General features: G+C 47.7%; 1 protein-coding gene across 11 annotated transcripts in view; it reads right to left on the bottom strand.

Moving 5' to 3' along the window:
• fbrsl1 (fibrosin-like 1) overlaps positions 1–15,000 on the bottom strand; it is a 546,240-nt gene that overhangs the window by 383,591 nt on the left and 147,649 nt on the right. The window lies entirely within an intron of this gene.

The raw sequence follows: 15,000 nt of genomic DNA, 5'->3' as shown, positions 1-15,000 counted from the left end.
CTGTGCGGAAAGTGCAGATTCCAATGCTGAGCTTCCAACGACTGGCCACTTTATTAGAAACACCCACCTTGTGCTTCCACTTTATTATTCAGAGCGGTTCTGAGGGGTTGGGTGTGAAACTCTCTGTTCTAGATAAACGCACCGAGTCAGAACCGCTCACAGTGGTGGTGATGGGAACCAGACGTCCCTCTAAAAGCTCCTACAGAAAGTTCCTACATGAACTGGTTCTGGATTCACTGCCTGATGACTGAGACGCTGTTTTATGAGAGTTTAGAGAACTTCAACTCCATTCATGGTGGAGGGAGACATGCAGGGCGCTGTGCGGCAAAATAGTCCCCAAAGAAATCTCATTATTCCAGATTTTCCACTGTTTTCCATCATCAACATTCCATATAAGCTCAGAAGACTCGTGTAGGTTCTCTGGTGGTTCTGGATGGTAAATAAAGTGTCTATATCTGTGTTGTAGTCATGGCGACGCCTGGTTCCCATCACCACCACTGTAAAGACACCAAACCCTCTGAATCCCTCTGTTTACACCTCAGAAATAAAAAAAAATGGGTGGAATTTTTCTTTAAACATGTTTTCTGGCAGAGCACATAGGGTTTGTAGTAATCTGTTGCCCGTCCCTCCATATGACAGGTGTGCTGTTAAGGCCTAAACAGAGCTATTACAGCTCCTGCTCTTCTGTCTGTCATGCTATAGACTCTAATTCCCGCTCTGGAGGTGCGCAGAGTTTAATGGAAATTTAATGTGGCTCTTTACTCCGAGGCAGGAGGCGAGAGCCTGCATCGCGTTCATAAACTGAAGAAATGCCTCCGTGGAGAATCACCTGCAACGACGGGACTCATCCCTCATCCCTCCATCCGCTCTCTCTCTCTCTTTCTTCGAAAATAAAACGCCAGCCATTCATTCCTGCTCCCCGCAGACGGCTGTTTGTAATTGGAGGTTTAATTTACGATCCGGCTTTAGTTGGATAATGATATCGAGCCGTTGTAATTTGCTGATGCAAATGGTGAGTTATAATAGGCCATAAAGCGTCAGCGCTGTGCAGGAGCGCTACTGCCAAACACCCTGAGCATTCATTAAGTTGCTCATTAAGCCATTCAAGTCCACGTTAAGGGCTTTTGGAGAAGGAAGCAGCATGTAATTGGGGTTTGATTGCACCGCGGCACGTGGAACGCGCCACAGCCATTTAAAATCATCGCTGTTTTCGGCGAAAAGCTGCAGAAAGAAAAAGCGCCGTGATCTGAAAGGAAGTGATCGCAGGGAGGAGGAACCACAGAGGAGCAGTTAGCGAACAGCGGCTCGGTAATGGAGCCAGCAGTGAGGTAATTAATGACGCCGCGCTGAAGGAACTGTTTGGCAAAAACATCAAATTTACAGTTTACGCCCTGAGCTCAGCGCAGACGATCAGCCAAGGCGTCAGCAGGTTTAGCACTGGAGCTATGTGGCTAATGTAGCTGATGAGCTAATACCCCCACATTTGCACTGGAGCTATGTGGCTAATGTAGCTGACAAGCTAATACCCCCACATCTGCACTGGAGCTATGTGGCTAATGTAGCTGACAAGCTAATACCCCACATCTGCACTGGAGCTATGTGGCTAATGTAGCTGACAAGCTAATACCCCACATCTGCACTGGAGCAATGTGGCTAATGTAGCTGACGAGCTAATACCCCACATCTGCACTGGAGCTATGTGGCTAATGTAGCTGACAAGCTAACACCCCCACATCTGCACTGGAGCTTTGTGGCTAATGTAGCTGACGAGCTAACACCCCCAAATATGCACTGGAGCTATGTGGCTAATGTAGCCGACAAGCTATCACCCCCAAATCTGCACTGGAGCTTTGTGGCTAATGTAGCTGATGAGCTAATACCCCCACATTGGCACTGGAGCTATGTGGCTAATGTAGCCGACGAGCTATCACGCCCAAATCTGCACTGGAGCTTTGTGGCTAATGTAGCCGACGAGCTAATACCCCCACATCTGCACTGGAGCAATGTGGCAAATGTAGCTGATGAGCTAATACCCCCACACTGGCACTGGAGCTATGTGGCTAATGTAACTGACGAGCTAACACCCCCATATTGGTACTGGAGCTATGTGGCTAATGTAGCTGACGAGCTATCACGCCCAAATCTGCACTGGAGCTTTGTAGCTAATGTAGCCGACGAGCTAACACCCCCACATCTGCACTGGAGCAATGTGGCCAATGTAGCTGATGAGCTAACACCCCCACATCGGCACTGGAGCTATGTGGCTAATGTAGCCGACGAGCTATCACCCCCACATCTGCACTGGAGCAATGTGGCTAATGTAGCTGATGAGCTAACACCCCCCACATCGGCACTGGAGCTATGTGGCTAATGTAGCCGACGAGCTATCACCCCCACATCTGCACTGGAGCAATGTGGCCAATGTAGCTGATGAGCTAATACCCCCACATTGGCACTGGAGCTATGTGGCTAATGTAGCTGACGAGCTAACACCCCCATATTGGTACTGGAGCTATGTGGCTAATGTAGCCGATGAGCTAATACCCCCACATCTGCACTGGAGCTATGTGGCTAATGTAGTCGACGAGCTAACACCCCCACATCTGCACTGGAGCAATGTGGCCAATGTAGCTGACGAGCTAATACCCCCACATTGGCACTGGAGCTCTGTGGCTAATGTAGCCGACGAGCTATCACCCCCGAATCTGCACTGGAGCTTTGTGGCTAATGTAACCGACGAGCTAACACCCCCAAATCTGCACTGGAGCTTTGTGGCTAATGTAGCCGACGAGCTATCACCCCCACATCTGCACTGGAGCAATGTGGCCAATGTAGCTGATGAGCTAACACCCCCACATGGGCACTGGAGCTATGTGGCTAATGTAGCCGACGAGCTATCACCCCCACATCTGCAATGGAGCAATGTGGCCAATGTAGCTGATGAGCTAACACCCCCACATGGGCACTGGAGCTATGTGGCTAATGTAGCCGACGAGCTATCACCCCCACATCGGCACTGGAGCTATGTGGCTAATGTAGCCGACGAGCTATCACCCCCGAATCTGCACTGGAGCTTTGTGGCTAATGTAGCCGACGAGCTATCACCCCCACATCTGCACTGGAGCAATGTGGCCAATGTAGCTGATGAGCTAACACCCCCACATGGGCACTGGAGCTATGTGGCTAATGTAGCCGACGAGCTATCACCCCCACATCGACACTGGAGCTATGTGGCTAATGTAGCCGACGAGCTATCACCCCCACATCTGCAATGGAGCAATGTGGCCAATGTAGCTGATGAGCTAACACCCCCACATGGGCACTGGAGCTATGTGGCTAATGTAGCCGACGAGCTATCACCCCCACATCGGCACTGGAGCTATGTGGCTAATGTAGCCGACGAGCTATCACCCCCACATCTGCACTGGAGCTTTGTGGCTAATGTAGCCGACGAGCTATCACCCCCACATCTGCACTGGAGCAATGTGGCCAATGTAGCTGATGAGCTAACACCCCCACATCGGCACTGGAGCTATGTGGCTAATGTAGCCGACGAGCTATCACCCCCACATCGGCACTGGAGCTATGTGGCTAATGTAGCTGACAAGCTAACACCCCCACATCACCACTGGAGCTATGTGGCTAATGTAGCCAATGAGCTAATACCCCCACATCAGCACCGGAGCTATGTGGCTAATGTAGCCGATGAGCTAATACCCCCACATCTGCACTGGAGCTATGTGCCTAATGTAGCCGATGAGCTAATACCCCCACATCTGCACTGGAGCTATGTGGCTAATGTAGCCGACGAGCTAACACCCCCACATCTGCACTGGAGCAATGTGGCCAATGTAGCTGACGAGCTAATACCCCCACATTGGCACTGGAGCTATGTGGCTAATGTAGCCGACGAGCTATCACCCCCACATCGGCACTGGAGCTATGTGGCTAATGTAGCCGACGAGCTATCACCCCCAAATCTGCACTGGAGCTTTGTGGCTAATGTAGCTGACGAGCTAACACCCCCACATTGGCACTGGAGCTATGTGGCTAATGTAGTTGATGAGCTAACACCCCCACATCGGCACTGGAGCTATGTGGCTAATGTAGCCGACGAGCTATCACCCCCAAATCTGCACTGGAGCTTTGTGGCTAATGTAGCTGACGAGCTAACACCCCCATATTGGTACTGGAGCTATGTGGCTAATGTAGCTGATGAGCTAACACCCCCACATCTGCACCGGAGCTATGTGGCTAATGTAGCTGACAAGCTAACAGCCCCACATCACCACTGGAGCTATGTGGCTAATGTAGCTGATGAGCTAACACCCCCACATTGGCACTGGAGCTACGAGGCTAATGTAGCAAATTTTCTTAAACTTGTAAACATATTTAACGTCTTGAGAAAAGCTTTGAAAGTAGCTACATTAGCCTCGTAGCTCCAGCGCTAATTGGTGGGTATTAGTTCGTTAGCTATATTAGCCTTGTAGCTCCAGTGCTAATTGGTAGGGAGTCAGCTTATTAGCGATATTAGCCTCGTAGCTCCAGCGCTAATTGGTGAGTATTAGTTCGTTAGCTACATTAGCCTCGTAGCTCCAGCGCTAATTGGTGGGTATGAATTCGTTAGCTACATTAGCCTCGTAGCTCCAGTGCTAATTGGTGTATATTATTTCGTTAGCTACATTAGCCTCATAGCTCTTTGCTAATTGGTGGGTATTAATTTGTTAGCTACATTAGCCTCGTTGCTCCAGCGCTAATTGGTGGGTATTAATTCACTAGCTACATTAGCCTCGTTGCTCCAGCGCTAATTGGTGGGTATTAGTTCGTTAGCTATATTAGCCTTGTAGCTCCAGCGCTAATTGGTGGGTATTGGTTCATTGGCTACATTAGCCTCGTAGCTCCAGCGCTAATTGGTGGGTATGAGTTCGTTAGCTATATTAGCCTCGTAGCTCCAGTGCTAATTGGTGGGTATTGGTTCGTTAGCTACATTAGCCTCGTTGCTCCAGCGCTAATTGGTGGGCTGTTAGCTCGTCAGCTATATTAGCCTCGTAGCTCCAGTGCTAATTGGTGGGTATTAGCTCGTCAGCTATATTAGCCTCGTAGCTCCAGTGCTAATTGGTGGGCTGTTAGCTCGTTGGACACCGAACGTGGCTCCGTTGATCGACGGCGTTTGCGATAACAGGTCAAGGTAAATGAGATTTTCCCGCCAAACTGTTTAATCAATATGATTAATATCAGCAAACGCGGGAGAGAAAGAGAAGAAAGAAGGAATGAAGATGAGAAAAGACGCCTCGCCGCCTCGTTTGATCTCGTCAGCGCGCCGGTTCTAAACTCCCGCCGAGCGCATAGACGTCTTTCCTTCGGCTCCGCTAATCAAAGCCGGACCGGCGCGGAAGCTCGTCGAACGTAAGACACGGAAAAAATCAAACGAGGTCTAAATGGTCACACGTTTCCCTCCATCGCTCCTCTCCACAGTAATTAGGCTCCACTCTCGCCGCCTCGGCGCACGCGCGGCTGGAAAAGCCACTCATTAGAACGAGGCACGAAGTGACGGAGAACAGAAAAGTGCTTTTGAACATCTACGAAACCGAGGGGAGCAGAGGAAAAGGAAAAAGGTTTGAATATTTATTAGCTCCAAGTGGGAAGCGGGTACCGACAGACGGAGGCCTGGGACGGTCTCATCCCTCTGTCCCTGCGTCCTCGTTCGGAGAGGACGAATAAACGAGCTTTAACAACTGACAGGGCAATTAACAGATTCACATATGAACTGTGAAGCTTAAGCACTCAGGATGTTTGATAATGTGCTGTGTTCACAGGACCGGAGCGCCGGCTGGACCGGGCTTCCCGGGGTACGGCCCGGAAAATCACCAACCGCCCTGAACCTCACACACGTCTCTAATCTCTACTCTCTCTCTCTGACTACATTACCCATCATTCTCAGTTCTCAACATCTACAGTTTCATTCAGAGGCACAATCATCTCAAACTACAGAGAGAGAGGGAGGGAGAGGGAGAGATTTAAGGGGGAGAGAGGGAGAGAGAGTTATGAAGGAGGGAAAGAGTGATAAGAGAAAGAGGAAGAGAGAGAATAAGAGGGTAATGAAGGAGAGAGAAATAAAAAGAGTAATGAGAGAGAGAGAGTAACAATGAGAGTAGATAGAGTGATAGTAAGAGTAATAAGTGAGAAAGGAAGAGAAGGAAAGAGTGTGTAATGGGAGAGAGTAATAAGGGAGAGAGTAATAAGAGAGAGTGTAATGGGAGAGAGTAATAAGGGAGAGTGTAATAAGGGAGAGTGTAAAAGAAGAGAGTAATAAGGGAGAGTGTAATGGGAGAGAGTAACAAGGGAGAGTGTAAAAGAAGAGAGTAATAAGGGAGAGAGTAAAGGGAGAGAGTAATAAGGGAGAGAGTAATAAGAGAGAGTGTAATGGGAGAGAGTAATAAGGGAGAGAGTAATAAGGGAGAGTGTAAAAGAAGAGAGAAATAAGGGAGAGTGTAATGGGAGAGAGTAACAAGAGAGAGTGTAAAGGGAGAGAGTGATAAGGGAGAGAGTAATAAGAGAGAGAGTAATAAGGGAGAGAGTAAAGGGAGAGAGTAATAAGGGAGAGTGTAATAAGGGAGAGAGTAATAAGGGAGAGAGTGTAAAGGGAGAGTGTAAAGGGAGAGAGTAATAAGGGAGAGAGTGTAAAGGGAGAGAGTAATAAGGGAGAGAGTAAAGGGAGAGAGTAATAAGGGAGAGAGTGTAAAGGGAGAGTGTAAAGGGAGAGAGTAATAAGGGAGAGTGTAAAGGGAGAGAGTAATAAGGGAGAGAGTGTAAAGGGAGAGAGTAATAAGGGAGAGAGTAAAGGGAGAGAGTAATAAGGGAGAGAGTGTAAAGGGAGAGAGTAATAAGGGAGAGAGTAAAGGGAGAGAGTAATAAGGGAGAGAGTGTAAAGGGAGAGAGTAATAAGGGAGAGAGTAATAAGGGAGAGAGTGTAAAGGGAGAGAGTAATAAGGGAGAGAGTGTAAAGGGAGAGAGTAATAAGGGAGAGAGTAATAAGGGAGAGAGTAAAGGGAGAGAGTAATAAGGGAGAGAGTGTAAAGGGAGAGTGTAAAGGGAGAGAGTAAAGGGAGAGAGTAATAAGGGAGAGAGTGTAAAGGGAGAGAGTAAAGGGAGAGAGTAATAAGGGAGAGAGTGTAAAGGGAGAGAGTAATAAGGGAGAGAGTGTAAAGGGAGAGAGTAATAAGGGAGAGAGTGTAAAGGGAGAGAGTAATAAGGGAGAGAGTAAAAGGAGAGAGTAATAAGGAAGAGAGTGTAAAGGGAGAGAGTAATAAGGGAGAGAGTGTAAAGGGAGAGAGTAAAGGGAGAGAGTAATAAGGGAGAGAGTAATAAGGGAGAGAGTGTAAAGGGAGAGAGTAAAGGGAGAGAGTAATAAGGGAGAGAGTGTAAAGGGAGAGAGTAATAAGGGAGAGAGTGTAAAGGGAGAGAGTAATAAGGGAGAGAGTGTAAAGGGAGAGTGTAAAGGGAGAGAGTAATAAGGGAGAGAGTAAAGGGAGAGAGTAATAAGGGAGAGAGTAATAAGGGAGAGAGTGTAAAGGGAGAGAGTAATAAGGGAGAGAGTGTAAAGGGAGAGAGTAATAAGGGAGAGAGTGTAAAGGGAGAGAGTGTAAAGGGAGAGAGTAATAAGGGAGAGAGTGTAAAGGGAGAGAGTAATAAGGGAGAGAGTGTAAAGGGAGAGAGTAATAAGGGAGAGAGTGTAAAGGGAGAGAGTAAAGGGAGAGAGTGTAAAGGGAGAGAGTAAAGGGAGAGAGTAATAAGGGAGAGAGTGTAAAGGGAGAGAGTAAAGGGAGAGAGTAATAAGGGAGAGAGTGTAAAGGGAGAGAGTAATAAGGGAGAGAGTGTAAAGGGAGAGAGTAATAAGGGAGAGAGTGTAAAGGGAGAGAGTAATAAGGGAGAGAGTGTAAAGGGAGAGAGTAAAGGGAGAGAGTAATAAGGGAGAGAGTAATAAGGGAGAGAGTGTAAAGGGAGAGAGTAATAAGGGAGAGAGTGTAAAGGGAGAGAGTAATAAGGGAGAGAGTGTAAAGGGAGAGAGTAATAAGGGAGAGAGTAATAAGGGAGAGAGTAAAGGGAGAGAGTAATAAGGGAGAGAGTAATAAGGGAGAGAGTAAAGGGAGAGAGTAATAAGGGAGAGAGTAATAAGGGAGAGAGTAAAGGGAGAGAGTAATAAGGGAGAGAGTAAAGGGAGAGAGTGTAAAGGGAGAGAGTAATAAGGGAGAGAGTGTAAAGGGAGAGAGTAATAAGGGAGAGAGTAATAAGGGAGAGAGTAAAGGGAGAGAGTAATAAGGGAGAGAGTAATAAGGGAGAGAGTAAAGGGAGAGAGTAATAAGGGAGAGAGTAAAGGGAGAGAGTGTAAAGGGAGAGAGTAATAAGGGAGAGAGTGTAAAGGGAGAGAGTAATAAGGGAGAGAGTAATAAGGGAGAGAGTAAAGGGAGAGAGTAATAAGGGAGAGAGTAATAAGGGAGAGAGTAAAGGGAGAGAGTAATAAGGGAGAGAGTGTAAAGGGAGAGAGTAAAGGGAGAGAGTAATAAGGGAGAGAGTAATAAGGGAGAGAGTGTAAAGGGAGAGAGTAAAGGGAGAGAGTAATAAGGGAGAGAGTAATAAGGGAGAGAGTGTAAAGGGAGAGAGTGTAAAGGGAGAGAGTAAAGGGAGAGAGTAATAAGGGAGAGAGTGTAAAGGGAGAGAGTAAAGGGAGAGAGTAATAAGGGAGAGAGTAAAGGGAGAGAGTAATAAGGGAGAGAGTAATAAGGGAGAGAGTAATAAGGGAGAGAGTGTAAAGGGAGAGAGTAAAGGGAGAGAGTAATAAGGGAGAGAGTGTAAAGGGAGAGAGTAATAAGGGAGAGAGTGTAAAGGGAGAGTGTAAAGGGAGAGAGTAATAAGGGAGAGAGTGTAAAGGGAGAGAGTAATAAGGGAGAGAGTGTAAAGGGAGAGTGTAAAGGGAGAGAGTAATAAGGGAGAGAGTGTAAAGGGAGAGTGTAAAGGGAGAGAGTAAAGGGAGAGAGTAATAAGGGAGAGAGTAAAGGGAGAGAGTAATAAGGGAGAGAGTGTAAAGGGAGAGAGTAATAAGGGAGAGAGTGTAAAGGGAGAGTGTAAAGGGAGAGAGTAAAGGGAGAGAGTAATAAGGGAGAGAGTGTAAAGGGAGAGAGTAAAGGGAGAGAGTGTAAAGGGAGAGAGTAAAGGGAGAGAGTAATAAGGGAGAGAGTAAAGGGAGAGAGTAAAGGGAGAGAGTAATAAGGGAGAGAGTGTAAAGGGAGAGAGTAAAGGGAGAGAGTGTAAAGGGAGAGAGTAAAGGGAGAGAGTAATAAGGGAGAGAGTGTAAAGGGAGAGAGTAATAAGGGAGAGAGTAAAGGGAGAGAGTAATAAGGAAGAGAGTGTAAAGGGAGAGAGTAATAAGGGAGAGAGTAAAGGGAGAGAGTAATAAGGGAGAGATTAATAAGGGAGAGAGTAATAAGGGAGGGAGAGAGAGAGCGAGAGAGAGAGAGAGAGAGAGAGTGAGAGGAGAGAGTTTTCTGGACCCTGACTGGCCGGACACACTCTTTAGTGAACCTTAGTGAAAACTAAAGGAATGTGTGAGTGGAAGCTCCGCCCCTCAGCTTCCTTCCTTGGCCCCACAGCAGTGAGGGCATTTAGAGCGTAATCCTGCAGATCTGCACCCGCCTGTCTGATAAACACTCGCCTCTTTCACAGCCTTTGTTTCGCTCATGTGACACGATCCATGCAACTGATAAAGATCTAAAAAACCCTTTCAGCTCAGAGAGGAAAACTCATCTGGAGCAGGACTCGGGTCGCACGAGCCAAATCAATTAAACAAACCAGAGCCTTTTCCTTTTTTTGTTGTTGTTTTTTCTACCCACAAATCACTGTGCAGATGTTGTGTAAAATTGCAGATAAATCTAGCGTAAAATGAAAGGAAAATAGAGCAGAGCGAAAGTAATGGAAATCATGTGGCTCCGGAATCAGCGGCAGAATGAAAGCATTAGTTTAACTTAAGCACGTTCGCCGCTCAGACTGAAAAATGAGCTCTCGCCATACACGGACGACCTTAGACCTCCGTCATGCGGCAAATTTCTCCACGTTTCAAAAGGAAAACAAACGGCAGAATCCGGGGCCCCGGGTTTGGGCCATTTTATTCACCGCGCTTCGCTTTATAAGAAACTTTCACTGAGAAACCACAAAAGACCTTCAGCCACACGCCCACATACTGAAACACCTGAATGGCACAAAACCTCCTACATTCAAACATTCAGACTTTATTCATCGACCCGACCGACCTTCTTTCTCAAGGAACCTGTGGAATTTTCCCATTTCATCCCTCATGAACGCAGAAGAAAGAAATTATGTTCTTACAGAGCAGTAATACACCAGCTGGCCACTTTATTAGAAACACCCACCTTGGGCTTCCACTGACTGGCCACTTTATTAGAAACACCCACCTTGGGCTTCCACTCACTGACCACTTTATTAGAAACACCCACCTTGGGCTTCCACTCACTGGCCACTTTATTAGAAACACCCACCTTGGGCTTCCACTGACTGGCCACTTTATTAGAAACACCCACCTTGGGCTTCCACTCACTGGCCACTTTATTAGAAACACCCACCTTGGGCTTCCACTCATTGGCCACTTTATTAGAAACACCCACCTTGGGCTTCCACTCACTGGCCACTTTATTAGAAACACCCTCCTTGGGCTTCCACTGACTGGCCACTTTATTAGAAACACCCACCTTGGGCTTCCACTGACTGGCCACTTTATTAGAAACACCCACCTTGGGCTTCCACTGACTGGCCACTTTATTAGAAACACCCACCTTGGGTTTCCACTGACTGGCCACTTTATTAGAAACACCCACCTTGGGCTTCCACTCACTGGCCACTTTATTAGAAACACCCACCTTGTGCTTCCACTCACTGGCCACTTTATTAGAAACACCTACCTTGGGCTTCCACTGACTGGCCACTTTATTAGAAACACCCACCTTGGGCTTCCACTCACTGGCCACTTTATTAGAAACACCCACCTTGTGCTTCCACTCACTGGCCACTTTATTAGAAACACCTACCTTGTGCTTCCACTCACTGGCCACTTTATTAGAAACACCCACCTTGGGCTTCCACTCATTGGCCACTTTATTAGAAACACCCACCTTGGGCTTCCACTCACTGGCCACTTTATTAGAAACACCCTCCTTGGGCTTCCACTGACTGGCCACTTTATTAGAAACACCCACCTTGGGCTTCCACTGACTGGCCACTTTATTAGAAACACCCACCTTGGGCTTCCACTGACTGGCCACTTTATTAGAAACACCCACCTTGGGCTTCCACTGACTGGCCACTTTATTAGGAACACCCACCTTGGGTTTCCACTGACTGGCCACTTTATTAGAAACACCCACCTTGGGCTTCCACTCACTGGCCACTTTATTAGAAACACCCACCTTGGGCTTCCACTGACTGGCCACTTTATTAGAAACACCTACCTTGGGCTTCCACTGACTGGCCACTTTATTAGAAACACCCACCTTGGGCTTCCACTCACTGGCCACTTTATTAGAAACACCTACCTTGTGCTTCCACTCACTGGCCACTTTATTAGAAACACCTACCTTGGGCTTCCACTCACTGGCCAGTTTATTAGAAACACCTACCTTGTGCTTCCACTCACTGGCCACTTTATTAGAAACACCTACCCTACATCAACACTTCAGTTTCTGCTACCTCTTTTTAGATTTCTCTTTATCGATAAACAAACTTTTCCACCTCCTCCAAAGCACAGAAACTGCTTTTTGCAATATTTAGGCCTCATTATTATGCCCCCCTCTCTCTCTCTCTCTCCCTCTCTCCCTCCCTCTGTCTCTCTGGTTGCCAGCCCTCATGTGTCAGTTCCAGTCTGAGGTGGCTGGAGGCCTTGTTGCGAGTTTTTCTCTAAAAAGTCTTCCGCTTCAGCATGATAAACACAGCCGTGAGCGAGAGAGGCTGCAACACTCTCCACTTCACACAGGAAAATAAAAACAACACAAGACAAAAGCCCATAAAGCAGCCAGAGCTGCTTCCATCCATAATAATTCAGCAGAACAACTGAACCTGAGAAGCTGAAATTCTTTGTATTAGATGGTATCAGAGTCTAACATCCTGTTAAAAGACCACGAGAATAACAGCCAGTTATGGCCTTTCATGTCTTGCGCAGGTCCAAAGCACCACCGATGAGGCAGAAGTGAGACACAAGTGAGACTACAGAGCCTCGCTGGTGACTTCCTGTATAAGTAAATAATAAATGCATGGCCACAACTTAGTAAGGTGTGGGAACGAGATCCTAATACGTGGCCATGATCTCGTCCCTTGCCTTACTAAGTGGTGGTCACGACTTACTCGGGGTGTCACCAGCAGGGCTCCGTACGACGTTTTTCAGTATCATTTATAGAAGAACACCAACTTCCTGTCAAGGCACGAGGTGAGCTGTATTAAACTGCGGCAGCATGGTGGCGCTGTGGGTTGCAACCTCACAGCAAAAAGGGCCTGGGTTCGATTCCCCGGCCGGGCGACCAGGGTCCTCTCTGTGTGGACGCTGTATGTTCTCCCTGTGTCTGTGTGGGTTTCCTCCCACAGTCCAAAGACATGCAGTCAGGCTGATTGGAGATGCTGAATTGCTCCTAGGTGTGAGTGTGTGATTGCATGCGTCTGTCTGCCCCACGATGGACAGGCAATGACCGCTGGGATAGGCTGCAGCGCCCCCTGCAACCCAGAAGGATAGGTGACTCTTCATGGTAGCTACTGTATGGTTTTCTGACACGGTTTACAACGTTAGCAGCCAATTTTATCCGTCGGCCTTCATCAGTCAACAGTTATCACGCTCAAAATACATGGAACTGGAACGGACCCCCCTTTTATATTTCAGAGATAAAAACATCGGCTATGTTAAAGATGCCGAATTGGAAATGTTCCCGGATTTCATTGCAGAAATCTGGTCACCTTAGCACAGATCAACACCTCTTGATCTTTTAAGCCACTCTTTCTTCTGGGTCGCGGCCATCGGGCGGAAGGCAGGAAACACCCTGGACAGGTCGCCAGTGCATCGCAGGGTAGACAGACAGACACAGACAGACACAGAGACACTCACACCCAGGGGCAACGTAACGTCCAAACGGCCTGACTGCATGTCTGGACTGTGGGGGGAAACCGGAGAACCTGGAGGAACCCCACACAGACACAGGGAGAACATGCAGACTCCACACAGAGAAGACCCCGGTTACCCGGCCGGGGAATCGAACCCAGACCCTCCTCGCTGTGAGGCAGCGCTACCCACCACGCCACAAACTACAGGTAAAACAACTTAAATAAACAATAATTATCAGTAGAAATGAAACTTGCGTAACGAACTGCTCAGTTTTGGCTCACGGCCAGGTTATATTTGCATATCGAGCATTAGCACAACACACGACAGCTTAGCATAACAGCGCTAGTTATGCTACACGGCGTCCTCAACAAGTGACAGCGAGCGTCAGGCGGAGCGCGAGCGTGTCTGAGCGAGAGAGCCGACTGTGTTTACATAAAATACAAATATTTATGAGAACCTGACAGTGCAGGACTTTTAAGTTGCTTATAAATATCTTCCGCGTGACATGCTAGTTGACATTAGCGCTGAAGACTCTGCAGGTATTTGCATTGCCGCTGTTGCCTCGTCCCCACGGGGGAATACACGCGCTCCCTCTCAGACTCCGTGTCAAGCGTGTGTCTGAACTCCGGAGCGCAGAGGCGGCAGGCGTGCGTGTTTATGAAGGCCGCGCGGCTTTGGAGCGAGAGATTAAATTTGAAAAAAAGGAAAAATAAATAAATAAAGGGAAAGGCGCAGGCGTCGGTGGAGAAGAAAGCACATAATACGACGGGTTTCACTCCGGTTTCAAAGCTGAAGGGAAATATGCAGAGTCTGTGAACCTTGCTGAATTGTTAAAGGAGGAATATTCCCGCGCCTTGACCCGAAACTTCTCCGAGATCTCTTCTCTTTCAGGCTGAAAGATTGACTTTTCCTTCCATTATGCGCTCAGTTTACAGCACCAGCCGACGGAGTGAAAGTCAAACAGGAGCCTCGTGACTGAACGTGCGTTTTCACAGCACTGAAGACGTTCTGACGCTGTAATGCTTCTAAGTTTGGTCCTCAGACCAGCGCATCGCAGGGAAGTTGCTGCCCATCAGTGCTAAAGGTAAAGGATTTCATTATAATCACATTCATGTGCATAAATAAGCATGAACTGCACAGTTAAACATACTGCCCACTTCGTTAAGTCCACCTCACTGTTTCTACACTCACTGTCCACTTTATCAGCTCCACTGACCGTATAGCTGCACTCTGTAGTTCTACAGTTACAGACTGTAGTCCATCTGTTTCTCTGATACTCTGTTACCCTGTTCTTCAGTGGTCAGGAGTGGTCTGGTGTGTTAGTGTGTGTTGTGCTGGTCTGAGTGGATCAGACACAGCAGTGCTGTTGGAGTTTTTAAACACCTCAGTGTCACTGCTGGACTGAGAATAGTCCACCAACCAAAACTATCCAGCCAACAGCGTCCTGTGGGCAGCGTCCTGTGGGCAGCGTCCTGTGGGCAGCATCCTGTGACCACTGATGAAGGACTAGAGGACGACCAACACAAACTGTGCAGCAGCAGATGAGCTGTCGTCTCTGACTTTACATCTACAAGGTGGACCGACGAGTTAGGAGTGTCTAATAAAGTGGACAGTGAGTGGACACAGTGTTTAAAAACTCCAGCAGCACTGCTGTGTCTGATCCACTCACACCAGGTAGGTAGAAAGATAACTTTATTAATCCCAGAGGGAAATTCTTCAATTGCAGCAGTAAAGAGGACAAACACTACGAAAGAAATAAACGTGGTCGGAAACCGAAAGAAAAGTAGCAAACCTAATACAGGATAGAAAAAACCGTCACTCGGGGTGGAGCTGCTGCAATCGGCTGCTCC

The sequence above is a fragment of the Pygocentrus nattereri genome, chromosome 20, assembly GCF_015220715.1.
Source record: "Pygocentrus nattereri isolate fPygNat1 chromosome 20, fPygNat1.pri, whole genome shotgun sequence".
Taxonomy (NCBI): Eukaryota; Metazoa; Chordata; class Actinopteri; order Characiformes; family Serrasalmidae; genus Pygocentrus; species Pygocentrus nattereri.
This window is presented reverse-complemented; position numbering and strand designations above follow the sequence as displayed.